Source organism: Balaenoptera borealis (genome assembly GCF_965194805.1).
Source record: "Balaenoptera borealis genome assembly, chromosome: 18".
NCBI classification, from domain to species: domain Eukaryota; kingdom Metazoa; phylum Chordata; class Mammalia; order Artiodactyla; family Balaenopteridae; genus Balaenoptera; species Balaenoptera borealis.
In genome coordinates this window covers 29,655,852-29,677,962 of record NC_138877.1, presented here as the reverse complement: position 1 = coordinate 29,677,962, position 22,111 = coordinate 29,655,852, and the positions used below count along the sequence as shown (strand labels likewise).

Sequence of the window (22,111 nt, the reverse complement as noted above, 5' to 3'; positions counted from 1 at the left end):
AAAATTAATGATAAATGACATGTAGGAAATGTGTTCAATTGAGAAAAATTAACATTGCTATAAATACTGTGAAAATGTAAATGTTTTTATCAATGTGAATAACAGTTAAATTTTTCCAAAGAAATTACAAATGAAGTAAATTAATTCAAAGAGTTTTAATATTGTTTTTATTGTTCACTGCTTTTTTGGATGCTTGAACTTGTGATAGAAAAGAAGCTAATGAAAGATTGCACAGAGGATTTTACTTTTCCCCCAAAATGATGCAGCTATGAACATCCCTTCAAGTCTTAAGTTTATGGTATTTATGGCTTAAAAGACATTTCCCTTAGAAAGACTTTTCTGATGTAAGTCAAAGTGTCAGCATTTTGAAGGACGACATTATTTAAACCTATCAACTTTCTATTCTTGGGGTAGTTTTCTTATATGTACTTTTACATTTTGTATTGCAATTCAGTTTCTTAATATTATGCCTGTGCATACTGTATGTTTGTCTGACCTTTATTATTTATTTAACTAGCCAGGCCAAAATCACTTAGAAAACGTAAATGAAAGATAGTCTCTCTATTCATGGCAATTACAGACAACAGAAAAAGGTTTCTTGGATAAATTGTCAACTTGTTTTATTTATTTAACAATTAGTTACACAGTGCTTACTATTTGCCTGGCATTGTTCTAAGTTTTTTTTTTTTTTTTTTTACAATATCTCATATACTGATAAAATAATAATTATAATTATATTTAATAATAAATAGTATTTTCTCATTTAAAACAATTTGAAACTTTCATATTTTCCCCATTCTGCTAGAATGGGGAAACTCTGCTAGACAGCCTGGGTTTCAATAGTCAATCACAAAATTGCAGGAACAAATTACTGAAGCCTGGGTGACAAAAAACACCATGAAAACATTATACTGGCCTGACAACTTAAGGACATTCATACATTTAGAAAGAAAACCTATTTCTTTAATCCATTATTTAGGTTTTTGGCTATAGTTAAGAAAAGGTAATACTGTATACATACATAGTACAAACAGAACCAGAGTCATAGATACAGAAAACAAATATGTGATTTCCAGAGGGGAGGGGGTGGGGAGGATGAGAGAAACAGGTGATAGAGAAATAAGAGGTACAAACTTCCAGTTACAAAAAAAATGAGTCATGGGTATGAAATGTACAGTGTGGGAATATAGTCAATAATTATATAATATCTTTGTATGGTGACAAATTGTAACTAGACTTTCTGTGGTCATCATTTGAAAGGTGTAAAATATTGAATCACTATGTGGTGCACCAGGAACTAACATAGTGTTGTAGGTCAATTATACTTCAAAAGAAAACAAATGAACAAACAAACAAACAAACTCATAGGAAAAGAGATTAGATTTGAGGAGAGGGAACTGAATGAATGTAGTCAAAAGTACATATTTCCAGTTATAAGATAAATAATGTACAACATGATTAATATAATTAACACTGCTGTGTGTTATATATGAAAATTGTTGAGACAAAATACTTAGAGTTCTTATTACAAGGAATTTTTTTTCTATTTCTTTTATTCTGTATCTATATGAGATGATGGTTGTTCACTAAACTTATTGTGGCAATCGTTTCATGATGTATGTAAGTCAAATCATTAGGCTGTACACCTTAAACTTATACAGTGTTATATGTCATTTACATCTTAAAAGAACTGGAAGAAAAATAGAAAAAAATCATAGATTTTGAAGAGATTGTAAAAGATACAGCTAACAACAAATTTAAAAAATAAACTGAAAATATGATGAATGGCTTCCATCCTCAAAGGCACTTCATAGTTTAACCCAGGTGGATACTAACCATAATATCTGAATTACATGACTGAAGAAGAAGGTAAGAGTGAAGGACAAAGAAGGACACATTCTGGCTGAGTCAGCTCTCTTTGGGAGCCTTTCCAAGATTTTAAAATATGTTTTGCTTGTAATTAATAAATCATAACTGTCACATTGTCACATGTAAAGCAGGTTGGCAATATAGTCTTTTCGTCTGGGATACATATCCTACCTAAAAATCAGGGATCTCTTTCTCTAAGGGAGAATGAGATGATAGATGTTTTATTAGGCAATTAATAGTCTCTGAAACCATATACAGGCTGAAATGTAAAGTAGGTATGAAAAAGATAATAATCATTTTAAAGAATATATATTCTTAAAGTGTAAATCGAAATATGTGCAATTTAGGAAGTCAAAGTTAATTTTCTTATTGGTATTTGCTTTGGCTTAAAGGGTCAGATTCTAATCAATTTTATAATTTTTAATTTAATGATCAGTTATATCACAGACTGGAAGCCCAGTGATCTTAACTTCTATCTTAGTGTCTCTGAATGCTTGGAATTCCTCTTTTAATCTTCAGCTGTGTTTAAAGGCTACAAAAGCTCTAGCACAAATGACACATTCATAAACAAAGATAACCACTTTAAAAAAATTCTATTACATTTATTTATTTTTTATACAGCAGGTTCTTATTAGTTATCTATTTTATACATATTAGTGTATATATGTCAATCCCAATCTGCCAGTTCATCCAACCCCCCCATCGATTTCCCCCCTAGGTGTCGATACATTTGTTCTCTACATCTGTGTCTCAATTTCTGCCTTGCAAACAGGTTCATCTGTACCATTTTTCTAGATTCCACATATATGAGTTAATATATGATATTTGTTTTCTCTTTCTGACTTACTTCACTCTTTGTGACAGTTCCTAGGTCCATCCACATCTCTACAAATGACCCAATTTCATTCCTCTTTATGGCTGAGTACTATGCCATTGTATATATGTACCACATCTTTTTTATCCATTTGTCTGTCTGTGGGCATTTAGGTTGCTTCCATGACCTCACCATTGTAGTGCTGCAATGAATATTGGGGTGCATGTGTCTTTTTGAATTATGGTTTTCTCTAGGTATATGCCCAAGAGTGGGGTTGCTGCATCATATGGTAATTCTATTTTTAGTATTTTAAGGACCCTCCATACTGTTCTCCATTGTAGCTGTATCAAATTACGTTCCCACCAACAGTGAAAGAGGGTTCCCTTTTCTCCGCACCCTCTCCAGCATTTGTTGTTTGTAGATTTTCTGATGATGCCCATTCTAACAAACTCATTGTAGTTTTCATTTGCATTTTTCTAACAATTAGTGATGTTGAGCATCTTTTCAAGTGTTTCTTGGCCATCTGTATGCCTTCTTTGGAGAAATGTCTATTTAGGTCTTCTGTCCATTTTTAAAATGGGTTGTTTGTTTTTTGATATTGAGCTCCATGGGTTGTTTATTTTGGAGATTAATCCTATGTCCGTTGATTCATTTGCAAATATTTTCTCCCATTCTGATGGTTGTCTTTTTGCCTTGCTTATGGTTTCCTTTGCTGTGCAAAAGCTTTTAGGTTTCATTAGGTCCCATTTGTTTATTTTTGGTTTTATTTCCGTTACTCTAGTAGGTGGGTCAAAAAAGATCTTGCTGTGATTTATGTCAAAGTGTGTTCTTCCTATGATTTCCTCTAAGAGTCTTATAGTGTCCGGTGTTATATTTAGGTCTCTAATCATTTTGAGTTAATTTTTGTGTATGGTGTTAGGGAGTGGAGTGTTCTAATTTCATTCCTTTTCATGTAGCTGTCCAGTTTTCTCAGCACCACTTATTGAGGAGACTGTCTTTTCACCATTGTATTTCCTTGCCTCCTTTGTCATAGATTAGTTGACCATATGTGCATGGGTTTATCACTGGCTTTTCTATCCTGTTCCATTGATCTATATTTCTGTTTTTGTGCCAGTACAATATTGTCTTGATTAGTCTAGCTAGTCTAGCTTAGTAGCAGAGTCTGAAGTCAGAGAGTATTATTCCTCCAGCTCCGTTTTCTTCCCTCAAGATTGCTTTGGCTATTCGAGGTCTTTTGTGTCTCCATACAAATTTTAAGATTTTTTGTTCTATTTCTGTAAAACATGCCATTGGTAATTTGATAGGGATTACATTGAATCTGCAGACTGCTTTGGGTAGTATAGTCATTTCCACAATATTGATTCTTCCAATCCAAGAACAAGGTATATCTCTCCATCTGTTTGTGTCATCTTTGATTTCTTTCATCTGTGTCTTATAGTTTTCTGAGTACAGGTCTTTTACCTCCTTAGGTAGGTTTATTCCTAGGTTTTTATTCTTTTTGTTGCAGTGATGAATGGGATTGTTTCCTTAATTTCTTTTTCTGATCTTTCGTTGTTAGTATATAAGAATGCAAGGGATTTCTGTACATTAATTTTGTATCCTGCAACTTTATTAATTCATTGATTAGCTCTAGTAGTTTTCTGGTGGCATCTTTAGGTTTATCTATATATAGTATCATGTCATCAGCAAACAGACACAGTTTTATGTCTTCTTTTCCAATTTCTATTCTTTGTATTTCTTTTCCTTCTCTGATTGCTGGGGCTAGGACTTCCAAAACTATGTTGAATAATAGTGGCGAGAGTGAACATCCTTGTCTTGTTCCTGACCTTAGAGGAAATGCTTTCAGGTTTTCACAATTGAGAATGATGTTTGCTGTGGGTTTGTTGTATATGGCCTTTATTATGTTGAGGTAGGTTCCCTCTATGCCCATTTCTGGAGAGTTCTGATCATATATGGGTGTTGAATTTTGTCAAAAGCTTTTTTTGCATCCATTGAGATGATCATATGGTTTTTATTGTTCAATTTGTTAATGTGGTGTATCACAGTGATTGATTTGCATATATTGAAGAATCCTTGCATCCCTGGCATACATCTCACTTGATCATCCTTTTAATGTGTTGTTGGATTATGTTTGCTAGCATTTTGTTGAGGATTTTTGCATCTATATTCATCAGTGATATTGGTCTGTAATTTTATTTTTTTGTAGTATCTTTGTCTGGTTTTTGTATCACGGTGGTGACCTCATAGAATGAGTCTGGGAGTGTTCCTTCCTCTGCAATTTTTCAAAAGAGTTTGAGAAAGATGTGTGTTAGCTCTTCTCTAAATGATTGATAGAATTCACCTGTGAAGCCATTTGGTCCTTGACTTTTGTTTGTTGGAAGATTTTTAGTAACAATTTCAATTTCATTACTTTTGATTGGTCTGTTTGTATTTTCTATTTCATCCTGGTTCAGTCTTGGAAGGTTATACCTTTTTAAGAATTTGTCTGTTTCTTCCAGGTTGTCCATTGTCATAGAGTTGCTTGTAGTAGTCTCTTATATTGCTTTGTATTCCTGCAGTGTCAGTTGTAACCGTTTTTTCATTTCTAATTTTATTGATTTGAGTTCTCTCCCTTTTTCTTGATGAGTCTGGATAAAGGTTTCTCAATTTTTTTTTTATCTTCTCGAAGAACGAGCTTTGAGTTTTATTGACCTTTGTTATTGTTTTCTTTGTTTCTATTTCATTTATTTCTGCTCGATCGTTATGATTTCTTTCCTTCTACTAACTTTGGGTTTTGCTTGTTCTTCTCTCTCTAGTTCCTTTAGGCGTGAGGTTAGATTGTTTGTTTGAGATTTTTCTTTTTTCTTGAGGTAGGATGTATTGCTATAAACTTCCCTCTTAGAACTGCTTTTGCTGCATTCCATAGGTTTTGGATGTCATGTTTTCATTGTCATTTGTCTCTAGGTATTTTTTGATTTCCTCTTTGATCTCTTGGTTATTTAGTAACGTATTGTTTAGCCTCCATGTGTTTGCATTTTTTTACGTTTTATTCCTTTTAATTTATTTCTGATCTCATAGCATTGTGACCAGAAAGGATGCTTGATATGCTTTCAAATTTCTTAAATTTACCAAAGCTTGATTTGTGACCCAAGATGTGATCTATCCTAGAGAAAGCTCCGTGTGCACTTGAGAAGAAAGTTTAATCTGCTGTTTTTGTTTGGAATGTCCTATAAATATCAATTGAATCTATCTGGTCTATTGTGTCATTTAAAGCTTTTGGTTTCTTATTAATTTTCTATCTAGATGATCTGCCCATTGGTGTAAGTGAGGTGTTAAAGTTCCCCACTATTACTGTGTCACTGTCAATTTCCTCTTTTATAGCTGTTAGCATTCATGTTATGTATTGAGGTGCTCCTATGTTGGGTGCACATATGTTTAAAACTGTTATATCTTCTTCGATTGATCCCTTGATCTTTATGTAGTGTCCTTCCTTGTCTCTTGCAATATTCTTTATTTTAAAGTCTATTTTATCTGATATGAGTATTGCTACTCCAGCTTTCTTTTGATTTCCATTTGCCTGGAATATCTTTTTCCATCCCCTCACTTTCAGTCTGTATGTGTCTCTAGGTCTGAAATGGGTCTCTTGTAGACAGCATATATATGGCTCTTGTTTTTTGTCCATTCAGCGAGCCTGTGTCTTTTGGTTGGAGAATTTAATCTATTCACATTTAAGGTAATTGTCAGTATGTATGTTCCTATTGCCATTTTCTTAATTGTTATGGGTTTGTTTTTGTAGGTCTTTTCTTCTCTTGTGTTTCCCACTTAGAGAAGTTCCTTTAGCATTTGTTGTAGAGCTGGTTTGGTAGTGCTGAATTCTCTTAGCTTTTCCTTTTCTGTAAATCTGTTGATTCCTCCATCGAATCTGAATAAGATCCTTGCTGGGTAGAGTAATCTTTGTTGTAGTTTTTTCCCTTTCATCACTTTAAATATATCCTGCCATTCCCTTCTGGCCTGTAGAGTTTCTGCTGAGAAATCAGCTGTTAACTTTATGGGAATTCCCTTGTATGTTATTTGTCATTTTTCCCTTGATGCTTTTAATAATTTTCCTTGTCTTTAATTTTTGTCTGTTTGATTACTATGTGTCTTGGCGTGTTTCTCTTTGGGTTTATCCTGCCTGGTACCCTCTGCCCTTCCTGGACTTGGATGGCTATATCCTTTCTCATGTTAGGGACGTTTTCAACTATAATCTCTTCAAATATGTTCTCGGGTCCTTTCTCTCTCTCTCCTCCTTCTGGAACCTCTATAATGAGAATGTTGGTGCATTTAATGTTGTCCCAGTGGTCTCTTTGGCTGTCTCCATTTATTTTCATTCTTTTTTCTTTATTCTGTTCTGCAGCAGTGAATTCCACCATTCTGTCTTCCAGGTCACTTATCCATTCTTGTGACTCAGTTATTCTGCTATTGATTACTTCTAGTGTATTTTTCTTTTCAGTTATTGTATTGTTCATCTCTGTTTGTTTGTTCTTTAATTCTTCTAGGTGTTTGTTCTTTAATTCTTTTAGGTCTTTGTTAAACATTTCTTGCATCTTCTCGATGTTTGCCTCCAATCTTTGACCAAGATCCTGGATCATCTTCACTATCAGTATTCTGGATTCTTTTTCTGGAAGGTTGCCTATCTCCACTTCATTTAGCTGTTTTTCTGGCTTTTATTTTGTTCCTTCTTCTGGTACATAGACCTCTGCCTTTTCATTTTGTCTATCTTTCTGTGAATGTGGCTTTAGTTTCACAGGTTGAAGGATTGTAGTTCTTCTTGCTTCTGCTGTCTGCCCTCTGGGGGATGAGGCTATCTATCAGGTTTGTGCAAGCTTCCTGATGGGAGGGACTGGTGGTGGGTAGAGCTAGGTGTTGCTTTGGTGGGCAGAGTCCAGTAAAACTTTAACCCACTTGTCTGCTGATCAGTGGGGCTGAGTTCCCTCCCTTTTGGTTTTTTGACCTAATATGACCCAGCACTGAAGCCTACAGGCTCTTTGGTGGAGTTAATTACTGACTCTGGGAGAGCTCACGCCAAGGAGTACTTCCCAGAACTTCTGCTGCCTGTGTCCTTGTCCTAATGGTGAACCACAGCACCCCCCCACAGGAGACCCTCCAACACCAGCAGGTACATTCTCGTTAGGTGTACTATGTGGTATGCTCCTTCCCCCTGGGTCGTTATATGCACACTACTTTGTGTGTGCCTTTCAAAAGTGGAGTTTCTGTTTTCCCCAGTCCTGTCAGAGTTCTGCAATCAAAACCCAGTAGGCTTCAATGTCTGATTCTCTGAGAATTCCTCCTCTCATTGCTGGACCCCCAGGTTGGGAAACCTGACGTGAGGCTCAGAACCTTCACTCCAGTGGGTGGATTTCTGTGGTATAATTGTTCTCCAGTTTGTGAGTCACTCACCCAGTGGTTATGGGATTTGATTTTTATTGTGATTGTGCCACTCCTACTGTCTCATTGTGGCTTCTCCTTTGTCTTTGGATGTGGGGTACCTTTTTTTGGTGAGCTCCAGTGTCTTCCTTTTGATGACTGTTCTGCAGTTAATTCAATCACTTTTTTATACTCTCAGAATACTCGTTCATGTCTCAATCATGATCAATTTGATGTTATACCACATATTATAAAGACCAAACTTCCTCCTCCTCTAATCATGTTTTTTGTTCAGTAACCTTATTGATAAATAAGAAGTAGATAGTAAATTTAGGAATTTAATTTACACATGAATTCCTCAAAGCCATGAATATCAGGTGTCATCCACTATAAACTTGACTCCTCAGGGAGATTTCCATACAAATTTGTAAGCATAAACCCCATAATTTTCTTCCAGTATTTCAGTACATCCTCTGATATAGCAACATTTCCCCCCTACTTTTGAAAAAGACCAAGAGGTATAAAGGAATATTATTTGGAGGTGTGAAGATGTTTCAACTTCTTCATTTTTCCAAGTATCTTAGTCATCCTTTCATATTACAAATTTTTGTGACTAGTACTGTTGGCTCTTGACACCAATCTTCTTAAATTCTGAAATTTAACTCTCTATCTCTTTCACACACACACACACACAGAAACAGAATTTAATCAATAGTAAATAAAATATTTGAACCATAATTTTATTTGCTTCTCCCATACTAACATGATTGCAAATCATAAGTTGAACACCTGCTATGTGCATATCCATGTGATAAGGACTGAATGATAATTTAAAAAAATAGGAAAAATATCTAGGAGTCATCCTAGTGAAAAAAAAAAGAAAGAATTAAAAATAAGAAAACATTATGTAGTTCTTTTTGCTTTGTGTGTGTGTTGTTTGTCTTGTTTTGATTTTCTTTGCTTTATTCCCAAATGGTTTTCTCTGTATTTGGAGAACTAACAAACACAAAATACTTTATACATAGTTAATGCACCTTATATCCAAAAAATAAAATGTGGAATTCAGGTAGAAATTGTTATGAAAACTCAATGGAAATATATAAAATTAAAAGTTGAAAAAGGCATTTATGAAGTAGTTGAAGTGAATTAGTAGGTTTTCCTATTTTTCTAAAACAAATAAATTAAGTTGGACCTTTTACCATTAGTAGTGTTAGATAAACAGAAAGGAAATGTAGGAGAATTTCATGGAGAAGTAAATGAGAACATGTAAAACATTAGAGATAAACACATTCTATTGAAAATTGATGGCAGCTTGATCCTAACTTGCCACAACACAATAGATAATTCCATGACTCTAAGGAGGGAAAAATGCATTAGAAGTGAAGATGTAATCTAGGCGTGGTCAAAGACAATGTTGCATGTTAATGGAAACCTCTTTAAACATAATATCAATAAAATAAATAACTACTGCATTAAATACAATAATTTTTCTCAGTTTAAATTAGGCTTCTAATACATAGATATTTATTTATATGTGACTTAAATATATATGCAGTTGTATTATATATTTAATATGAAAATGTATATTAAATATATATTTCATTATTCTTATATATTTAAAATATATATTTAACTCATTTAATTCACCCAACAGATTTATGAAGTAGGAATTATTCTAATTTTAGTTCTCAAACTCTTAACTTAAAAATAGGCTTAACTACACTGTTTACGATACCCAAGCATGAAACAATGAAAGTACCCATCAACAGATAACTGGCTTAAGAAAATGTGGTACATATATATATAATGGAATATTACTCAGCCATGAAAGAGAATGAAATATTACCATTTGTAGCAGCATGGATGGGCTTAGAGAATATTATAGTGAGTAAAGTAAGTCAGAGAAAGACAAATACTATATGATGTCACTTATTTGTGAAATATAAAAGTAATACCAAAATAAATATTTATACAAAACAAAACCAGACTCATAGAAATAGGAAACAAACTTATGGTTACCAAAGTGAGAGGGAGATGGAGAAGGACAAGTTAGGAGTATGAGATTAACAAACTACTACACATAAAAATAGACAAACAACAAGGCTTTACTGTATAGCACAGGGAATTATATTCAATATCTTGTAAGAATGTACAATGAAATGTAATCTGAAAAAAAAAAAAAACTAAATCATTATGTTGTACACCTGAAACTAATACAATATTGTAAATCAACTTTACTTCAATAAATAAATAAATTAATTAATTAATTAATTTAAAAAAGGGAAAAATAAAAATAGGCTTAACTAGGCAGTAAAGAGCCCAAGTTCTAATTAGTATTAAAGAAAAGATCTTATATTTGGATCAATGACAGCTTTGACCTCAGAGGCAGCACACTTAGTCAGTTATTATGTACCACAAAGACATTCTGCATTGTGTCAGGAGCACAGAAGAAACTCACCTTATTTCAAGTGCAAAGGATTTCAGTTCAGGACATTAGAGAATCACATGATTGTCGGAAGCTTTGGGTGAGTGAAGGTGGAGGAAGTAACTGGCAGAAAGTGATGAATTTCAGAGGAAGTTACATTACATCCTTAGAATTTCTCAGCAGTCCATATTCTACATCATAGAGAGAAATAAATTTTCTTTATACCACGTGAATTACATCCATATACACACAGAAGTATGATTTAAGGCAAATTGAAGTTACAGTTAAAACACAGAGAAGTGAAAAAATATTTTTTCTTGCAAATATTTTTCTAATGGCATAGACATTTATTTCACAAAGGACTGAAATGATTAACTGGGAACATATTGTATCTCTCATCACCTCCTTTTGTGCTTCTTGATTTTTGCACAACAGTTGTTAAAACATGGCTATTTTTGAGGTTGAATAATAGTTTATTCTTTCCAAATCTGTATTTAAACTCAAACTCTGAAAATTATGAGTAGATACTCATATTTGTTCAAATGGAACATTATTTTTAAAACATAAATCCTCTGATTTTATGAATACTTTTGTTATAAGAATAAAGTTTTAAAATGAGAAAATTGAGTTTAAAATAAATGTATAATAATTTTCAATTATTCTCAGTTTCACTGTAATTTAATAATGCTGCCTAAATTTTCTAAGTTAGGAACATATGACCTAGAAATGTTGATTCAATTACTTTGATGAAACAGTGGCAGAATATCACATTAGTTACATTGGCCATCAAATGAATGAACAAAAATTTTACTGAAGTAAAAATTACACTTGAAATGAATATTGCACTAAATAAATATGTGTAAATTTACAAACTCATGATAAATGTGATCATGACAATGAAAGAATTCAAGATATCTACTGTAAGACTAATTTTATTCTGAAACTATTAGCTGAATTTAAGAATAATATTAATAAAAGCATATAAATAAATACATATGATGGACACTAAAGAGTCAGATCTAAAATTGTATTCTGCTTATGATTATTCTTGATGAAAAATTGTGGATGTTAATTTCTGATATCATTTATAGTCCAAATTATCTTTAATGAAACATAGTATTTGTCATGTCTCCTGGAAGTATGTTTGTTCAAAATAGCAACTGATTTAGAGTTTACGTAAAATAAAAGAGAACATCATGTACATTTGTACAACTGCACCCTGCTTTTTGTCAACAATTTCAACATTCTCTTCCTTTTGTAATTACCAATCTTTTCTATAAAATCTAAGGTTCAGAGGGCCAAGGTACAAGAGAGAAGGCTACAAGTACATTTTCCACTCTATATCACCTTCATTCAAAATCACAATTGAAAGGACTCACATAAAAAAATTATCAAAAATATATTTTCAATGTTTTGTTGTATTCGGAGAAAAGCACTATACTTATTTCATTATTTATACAATAGGAAAATCGTTATGGTTCATCACAATAAGGTTTTAATTCTGATATTAATTTGCTCTTGCATAAATGCCAAATGATAAAACTGAACAGACTGTCAAAGAGTGGTGTTTTATACTATACACATTAGGATACTGAAAACTTTTAGTTGCCTTTGAATTTTGACTGAATAAGATTTAAGAATGTTAAAATCTATTACTTTTTTTTCTGTTAGATGAATAATGAAAATTGAAGAGAATACCTCTATTAGTAGTGGAGAAAATCCAGCAGATTTCTAGGATATTATTCTAATGAACTAGAGATGTTTTTTAATAAATTATATATATATATATAATTATATATATATATATATATATATATATATATATATATATATATCATTACTTCTCCTTGATATCCCATAGACATAATACATTTTTGTAAAGGCTAAATAATTTCCATATATATTTAATGCAGAATATTATTTTAAAATTAAAAGAATACCAGTTGAGAGAAGTGTCAGAGCCATAAGAATTTTCAATAATTACAACCCAGGTATGACTGCAACTGATAGGTTAAGAGCAAGGTTAGAAAATGACAATGTGATATGAGTTTTGAACTAGAAAAGTTCAGTTATAGACTGTGTCTAGTTGTTTATAAAAACAACTTGTTCTATGAATGGTTTCTTCACAGTCTGTAGATGAGTCCTCCTATTGCAGTTTTTGATAATATTTGTATTAAAAGTCAATCTTATACTGTTTGTAATGAATGTACACCAAGGCTGACATAGCTCTGGCTGAGATTATAATCTGGATTACTTGAAATCATTTCCCAATTGTCCCAAACATAAATTCATAAAGTATTTATGAATATCTTTAAATCAATATTTTTTCCTTTCGATGCACCTCTAGCATTATTTTATACTGTACATATTAGTATTTGAGAATCTTAAATATTGTACATGAATTTTTGTTAGGTAATTATTTTATTGATGTTTTCTTTCACCCCCAAAATCCCAGGATATTTGAAGCTATTTTTTATGTACATACTTTTTAATACTTTTGTCAATAAGCTTACGTTTATGGATACAGAATAGTCAAATATGATATTTGAATTCAGTGTTTAATTAATGACATAGATCACCTAAGTTATCATCAATGATGAAACATTAATGAACTATATGCTTTCCAGATAGTACAGGTAAACTTTAAAGAAATTATGTAAGAAAAATTGGCGAATCTTGCCTAGATGCTCTTATACCTGCTAAGTTAATTACTGTTTATACTTACTGATCAAGCTCTAATCAATCAACATCAAACACACATTATATCTTTTGATTTAAACAAAATAAGTACTCTCTTAATTAAAGAAATATAGCATATACATATATATGTATACATATGTGTGTATATATATATATATAAACCAGGAATGAAATATAGGTAAGATTTGACAAAGCATGTATCTTTAAAATAAGTTTTTGGAAAGATAACTGAGTGAAGAACATTCCAGGAATACTATACCATTCCTAAATTGTTTCAAAAATACTTGCATAAACACATCCATTCAAAAAAATGTTATGGATAAGTTTCAACTGTACCAATGATCCCAGTTGTAATTATAATAAACATGTCTGATACTGAAACAAAAATTAAAATTATTTGGATTATAGATAAAGGAATACTACAATTTAGGGCATAAACTTTGGAATAAGACTTCAACATTGAAAATGACAACATAATTTACCTGAGGAAATGTGGATAAATTCTTTTTTTTTTTGGTTGTGCTGCACTGCTTGCAGAATCTTAGTTTCTCAGCCATGATTGAACCCGAACCCGAGCCCATGACAGTGAAAGCACTGAGTCCTAACCACTGGACCACCAGGGAATTCTCTGGATAAATTCCTTGAAAGACAAAATTGCCAAGGTTCAGTCAAGAATAATTGTTTATCTTAAGAAAAATTTAATTTGTAATTAAAAGTTTCCCACAAAGAAAACCCCAGACTCAGATAACTTCATTGGAAAAATCTGCCAAACATATGGAAAAGACGTAATAGCAATTCTACTCAAGCCTACCCAGAAAAATTAGAGGAGGGAATTGTATTAGTTAGGGTTCTTTAAGAAACAGAACCAATAGAGAGAGAAATACAGAGACAGAGAGAGAAAGAGGGACAGAGAGGGAGGGAGATATTTAATATAGGAAATGGTTCACATGAATGTGGAGGGGGAGAAGTCCCACAGTCTGCCATCTGCAAGCTGGAGAACCAGAAAAGCTGGTGGTATAATTCAGTCTGAGGCCAAAAGCCTGGGAATTAGGCCACTGGTTTAAGTCCCAGAGTTTAAAACCCTGATATCCAGGAGCTGTGATGTCTGAAGGCAGGAGAAGATAGATGGCTCAGCTCAAGAAGAGAGAGTTTGCCATTCTTAGCTTTTTTGCTCCATTCAGGACCCCAAAGGATTGAATGATGCCAGCCTACATCAGAGAGGGTGAATCTCTTTACTCAGTCTACTGAATCAGATACTAAAATCCTTTCAGAAACACTCCCACAGACACATCCAGAAATAATGTTTTATCAGCTATCTGAGCATCCCTTAGGCCAGTCAACTTGACACATAAAATTAACCATCACAGGGAAAATTCATTCAATGAAGTGAACATTACTCTGATACCAAAACCAAATGAAGACATTATAAGAAAATAAAACTATAAATCAATATATTTTATAAATATAGGTGCCAAAATTCTTAACAAAATCTTAACAAGTTGTGTTCAACAATACAAAAAAAAAAAAAAACAGAACCCGAATAAACAAAAACAAAAAGCATCTTGACTAAGTGTGGTTTATTTCATGAAACAAGGTTGTTGTACATTAGCAGATCAATTATTTTAACTTATTAATGTTAAAGTTTTTATTAATTAATCTTATTAGTAGACTTAAAAATCATCCTAATGTGGCTGGAAAAGCATTTGGAAAAAATTAATGTCCAGACTTGATAATAATTCCTAGCAAATTAGATATAGTAAGGAATTTCTTTAGCCTAATAGAGGGCAACATAGAAACTTAGTCAACATCATACTTAATGGTGAAAGACTCAAATGGGTTAGTGTGGTGACAAGACAGAAAGTGGCAGGAAACACAGATAAGAAGAGCTCACACACACACACAAATTATAAAAAAAAAATATGAAAATGTGAAAAAGTGTAGTTTCAATCAATGACACATAGTAAATTATGATAATTGCAAGAGTAAAGCTTAACAAATGGGTTGTTTTGTCACAGTGACATATCATGTTTCTAATAGTGGTAAATATCTATTCTACACTGTGATCAATGTTGCCAGTTTTGCCTCAATGTTATTTTCCCTTTTTACATAGTAATAGGATTTTAGCCTTTGCTGGTATCTGAGCTAAATATCCCAGTCATCTTTGGAGCAAGATATGACCTCGTAGCTAATTTCTGACTAGCAAGTGTATTAGGTTTTTAATATACATATTAATTAATGTCCTGAGTTTACATGAAACGTTTCTAGAATGGAGCAGACTATTTTTACTTACAAGCAAATAATATCAGTGTGGTTTCTGTACCCACTTTTTACCCTTGAGTAGACATGATAAGAACTAAATACCATACACATATATAAGAGGTCTGTGTTTTATGATAGGACCACTCAAAAAAATGAACATGGGGTATTTTTACAGAGGAAAGAGGCATCTATTACCCTTCCCCTTCTGAGAGAATCACCTTGGAACTTAATGGGAAGAATCTTCACTTGAACACAGATATGTCAGTAAATATCTCCAGATAGAAGATAAGGCTATGTGCTCAGTTTTACAAACTTGCAATTTCTCCATGATTGTTGGTCTCAAGCCTCTTGAAATACAAACAAATACATCTGGAGTTAAGTAAATCTCTCCAGAGTCTTTAATATCTATATTGTTGTAAATTAATATTAAGTCTTTGGTTCAGACCTCAAGATTTGCTCAGAAAGCCTTAAACGCAGAAATACAAAAATATTTTCTCCTAATTCCACATGTGGAAGCTAAGTCATATTTTCAAAATTTGTGTTACGACGTCATGCAAAGGGTGTGCCCTACACTTTGCTTTTTTCTCTTTCTGGTTAGCACGATCCAAATGTGATAGCTGGCATGGTGCCATTGGTGTGGACAGTAGTATAGAAGCTTCATAATGAAAATGGCAGAACAGCAAGTTTGAATGAATCTGGCCACTGTTCTGATTTTCTATTTTTGCATAACTAATTACCCCCAAAACTTGGCAGGTGAAACCAGCAACTATTTTATTACATCTCATGATTTTGTAGTTCAGTGACATGAATAGCTATGGTGGCTAATTCTTCTACTCTACATGATTTTGGCTGAGTTTGGACTCGTATGGCTGATTTTGTATGGAGGATCCAAGATGCCTTCACTTAAATGACTAGCGTCTTGGCAGAGAGACTTAGAAAGCTGAGTCCAGCTCTCTTTCCATGTAGTATCAGTATCTCTGCACATGTTCTTTCTACCAGGTAACTGAACCTCTCACACAGGAACTGTAAGTTTCAGGAGTAAGTCTTTCAAGACACAGAAAGTGGACCCTGTCAGACTCAAGGTCAGGGCAAGGAAACTAGTACAATGTTCATTCTGCCATATTCTATTGATCAAAACAGTTACAGAGTCCGCTTAGGTTGAAGGGGAAGAGACAGTGAATACATCACTTCACTGGAGAAGTATCAAGAATGTTACCACCTTTAATCTGCTACAGTCTTTGTCATAGAGAAACCTCCATACTTACTGGCATGAATATGACTTCTATGTTAGGTAGAAATAATATTTTATATTCTAAGCAGCTACAGTTACATAGAGTGTCTTTTTTAAATAATGGGTCTTTTGTTAGAATTTCTTTGATGTATTATTCTTAATATTACCTAACTAAATATCAAATTCAGAGCTATATTAATTGAATATTATATATTTACTTTCCTATCTCTAATTCAGGCTACTTTGCTTAGTCATTTTGTACACCATTTTTCTCAAAAAAGTCTCTATTTTTCTCAACATTTATACATATAAACACAAACACACATATATATATATATAATATATATGTAAGACATTTCATACGTTGGGCATTTTACTCTGTTTGAATATAACATAAATAACTGATTTTATTGCTTCCAATTTCCTCACAATAATAATGATAAAAGCTCATTTTTGGTAATGACCTCAGTGTTATTAATGCCATTATATTAAAATCAAGTACTAAATAACTTGATAAAAAATTTAATATATAAATCAATGCCTAAGGTATTTGATCATAGTGAATGTTAAACAAATGTTTCCAAAAGTGTCAGTAACTGGGATTTTTCTTTTTCTTTTTTTCCCTCAGGTTAATGCCTCACATCTATTTTTCATGCCATATTAGATTCTTGAAAAATTGTACTCACGTAAACTGTTAAGACGTTTGGGAGTTTCTTTAACATGGTGAAGAGCAAATGTTTTATGTTGACAGAAAAGCTAGAGATAGGAAAGGGCAACATTTACAGACATTCTCAGTTCCATTTCTATTGTAAGAATGAAGAATTGAGGTATTATAGTGATGTGGAAAATGTATATTTGATGTCTTTTGAAGAAAAACTAATAACAGATAGAGGAATAAACCATAGTTCAAGAGAAAGGTACAGAAAGAAAGGGGTGACAGGCTTTTTGCAGAACTTGAGAGAAATCATTTCTTTTGATTGCTTGACATTTCTGAAGAGAATATTGCACATACAATTTTATGCTAGTATCTGAGCATCTATTTTTATGATAAAGAAATTTTCCAAACAATCAGAACTTTGATACTTAAAAAAAGCTAGTGTATTTTAATAAAAACCATTCCCCAAAATGAGAGGAAAGTTTAACTTATCCTTTATAAATTTGTTTTATAGCTAATCCCAGAAATTTATGCATACTTTTGAGACCTAGTTGGATTTGGGGAAATATTGATAAGCCAGTAATAACTGCCATTAGCACTTAACTAGCATTTGCATCTTCAGGATATTCTGTCAACAACAAATGTACAGGTGTAAAATCTGAGGCATAGAATTGAAGTGATAAGTCTAAGGCCACCATGGATTTAAAAGTAAATTTTAATCAAACAATACAAAAATCTTAAGACTGATGTATAAACTGTTATAAAACAAAGCATGCTATTACTGTGTATGGAGAGCGAGCTATTAAAGTCAATGACCTAAGTCTGAACCTCAGTTTTAAAAGTAGTGTCACTCCAAGAGACAATGTTTATGTATGTTTTATGAGTGATCAATGTTAAGATCAGGGTTATTTATTGCACTTTGTTTTTATTGTGGTTTGGGGGTAATAATAATTTTTCATGTATTTGATAGAAACAGGTACCATAGAGCCTTAAAACAGTAAAGAAATTGTCAGTGAGGTAAAAATTTTATACAGTAAAATTCAAGATGTTAACATCCTTTCACAATCTAAATTTCATAGTGTTTGTCATTTTAAAAAAACATTTTATTATAAACATCTTGAAACATAAAAGTAGAGACAATGGTAAAATGAATCGTCATGGATACATAACCTAGATGGAAAAATAACTCATTTTTTTTAACATTTATTATTTTTTCTTTTTACTGAAGTATTTTAAAACAAATCCAAGATATCATGACATTTTATCTCTAAATACTTCAATATAAAACTCTGTGAAATAGGACATTTTCTTACATAACTGCAATCTCATTATCATGGTGAAATAAATTTACAACAATTCTTCTGAATCAACTAATTAGTGGCTATATTAAAATTTATGTAATTGCCCCCAAAATGCCTTTTTTTAGTTCATTTGTTTTGAAGATGATCTAAACAAGGTATACTGCAATTCGTTGTTCTATATCTTAAATAACTTTTCTCTTTGTTTTCATTGCTGTTGTAAAAAAATTATTGTTTTCTTTCTAATTTCTGTTTGGGTCTATGATTTTTAGTTTCTTTTCCCTTTCTTTTCTCATTTTTAAAATTGCAATATAATTCAGAGAGCATAAAATTGACTTTCTTAAAACGTGCAATTCAGTGCTTTTTAGTATATTCATAAAGATGTGCAACTGTCACCACTGTCTACAAACAGAACATTTTCGTCACCCCAAGAAGAAACCCCATACCAGTCACTTCCTAATTCCCACTCTACCCTCCTCCATACACCTGGCAACTACTAATGTACTTCTCTCTATGTATTTGATTACTCTGGGCATTTCATTTGTATGTAATTATTCAACATGTCTTTGATGTTGACTTCTTTCACATAGAATAATGTTTTCAAGGATCATCCATGTGTTATCATGTAGCAGTAATTTGTTATATTATGGCTGAATAATATTCCATTGTATGGATACACCACATTTTCATTCATTCATTCATTCATTCATTCATCCATTGATGGACTTTTAGGTTTCTTCTATGCTTTGCTTTTTACGAATAATGTTGATATTAACAATCATGATCAGGCTTTGTGTGGGCATATATTTTCAGTTCTCTTGGGAATATACCTAAAATTGCTAAGTCATGACACCAAAAGCACATGCAACAAAAGTGAAATAAACGAGTGAGATTACAGCAAACTAAAAAGATTTGCATGGCAAAGGAAACAATCAACAAAATGAAGCGGGGGGGGGGGGTCTACAGGAGTGGCAGAGAAAATATTTGCAAACCATTTATCTGATAATGACTGAATATCAAAAACATATAAGGAACTCACTCAACTCAATATTAAAAATATAAATAATCTGATTAAAATGAACAAAGAACCTAAATAGACATTTTTCAAAGAAAACATACAAATAACCCACAGGTCTATGAAAAAGTACCCAATATCCCTAATCATCAGGGAAATGCAAGCCAAAACCACAGTGAGAGATTCTTTAAATTCTATAATGCATTACAATTTTCAAAAGTTTCCACACACGTGATTTCATATAATCTCATTTAAAAGAAACACAATGAGATATCACCGTACGCATTTTAGGATGGTCATTATCAAAAAGGTAAGAGATAATAAATGTTGGTAAACGTGTAGAGAAAAGAAAATCCTTATACACGGTGGGAATATAAATTGGTACAGCCATTATGGAAAACAGTATGGAGGTTCCTCAGAAATTTTAAAACAGATCTACCTATGAATGATATGAATCAGCATTTCCATTTCTGGATATTTATTTAAATGAATTGAAATCAGGATCTTGAAGATATAGCTGCACTCCCATGTTCATTTTATTTGTCAATTATACCTCAATACAACTGGAAAATTATGAAAATAAACAAATTAAATTATTCAATCATGTGGTAACTTTGTGTTTAACATTTACAGGAACTGGAAAACGCATTTTCCAAGATGGCTGCATCATCTTATATTTCCAAAAACAACATATAATGGCTTAAATATCTCTACATCCATGCAAGTAATGTTTATTGTCTCTGCCATTCTAAAAACCATCTGAGTATGAAGTAGTATGTTATAAACAACTTTGATTTGCATTTCCGTCTTGAGACCTGATGTTGAGCATCTTTTCCTGTGCTTTTTGCTTATTTGTATATCTTCTTTGGAGGATGTTTATTTTGTTTACTTAATGTTATTTAATGTTTATTTGAATATTTATTTAAATATGTGCTTTTTAAAAAAAATTATTGATGTATAGCTGATTTACAATGCTGTGTTAATTTCTACTGTACAGCAAAGTGAATCAGTTATACATATACATATATCCACTCTTTTTTTAGATTTTTTTCCTATATAGGTCACTACAGAGTACTGAGTGGAGTTCCCTGTTCTATATAGTAGGTCCTTATTTGTTATCTATTTTATATATAGTAGTGTGTATATGTCAATCCCAATGTCCCAGTTTATCCTTCTTCCTCTTTTCCTTGCTGGTTAAGGTTAGGGTTTTCTGCATCTGTGACTCTATTTCTGTCTTATAAATAAGTTCATTTGTATCATGTTTTTAGATTCCACATATAAGCAATATTATATGATATTTGTCTTTCTCTTTTTTTTTTTTTTTGACTTTTTTTTTTTTAAACATCTTTATTGGAGTATGATTGCTTTACAATGGTGTGTTAGTTTCTGCTTTATAACAAAGTGAATCAGTTATACATATACATATGTTTCCATATCTCTTCCCTCTTGCATCTCCCTCCCTCCCACCCTCCCTATCCCACCCCTCTAGGTGGTCACAAAGCACCGAGCTGATCTCCCTGTGCTATGCGACTGCTTCCCACTAGCTATCTATTTTACATTTGGTAGTGTATATATGTCCATGACACTCTCTCACCCTGTCACATCTCACCCCTCCCCCTCCTCATATCCTCAAGTCCATTCTCTAGTAGGTCTGTGTCTTTTTTTTTTTTTAAACTTTTTTTTTTTAAGTTTTTTTTTCCTGCAGTTGCATTTTTAATTAATTAATTAATTAATTAATTTATGGCTGTGTTGGGTCTTCGTTTCTGTGCGAGGGCTTTTCTCTAGTTGCGGCAAGCGGGGCCCACTCTTCATCGTGGTGCGCGGGCCTCTCACCATCGCGGCATCTCTTGTTGGGGAGCACAGGCTCCAGATGCACAGGCTCAGTAATTGTGGCTCACGGGCCCAGTTGCTCCGCGGCATGTGGGATCCTCCCAGACCAGGGCTCGAACCCGCGTCCCCTGCATTGGCAGGCGGACTCCCAACCACTGCGCCGCCAGGGAAGCTCGGTCTGTGTCTTTATTCCCATCTTGCCACTAGGTTCTTCATGACCTTTTTTTTTTTTTTTTCCTTAGATTCCATATATATGTGTTAGCATACTGTATTTATTTTTCTCTTTCTGACTTACTTCACTTAGTATGATAATCTCTAGTTCCACCCATATTGCTGTAAATGGTATTATTTTATTCTTTTTTTTTAATTGGTTAATTTATTTTTGGCTGTGTTGGATCTTCGTTGCTGCGCACAGGCTCTCTCCAGCTGTGGCGAGCAGGGGCTATACTTCATTGCAGCGTGGGCCTCTCATTGCAGTGGTTTCTCCTGTTGTGGAGTATGGGCTCTACGTGTGTGGGCTTCAGTAGTTATGGCATGTGGGCTCAGGAGTTGTAGCTCACGGGCTCTAGAGCACAGGCTCAGTAGTTGTGACACATGGGCTTAGTTGCTCCACGGCATGTGGGATCTTCC

General features: G+C 33.0%; 1 long non-coding RNA gene across 1 annotated transcript in view; it reads right to left on the bottom strand.

The window, feature by feature from the left end:
- Window positions 1-21,361: 21,361 nt before the first annotated feature.
- The window catches only part of LOC309615765, a 268,971-nt gene continuing 268,221 nt past the window's right edge, over window positions 21,362-22,111 (bottom strand). Inside the window, exon 2 of the long non-coding RNA XR_014237061.1 lies at window positions 21,362-21,700. This is a non-coding gene — a long non-coding RNA (uncharacterized lncRNA). The remainder of the gene's footprint in view (window positions 21,701-22,111) is intronic.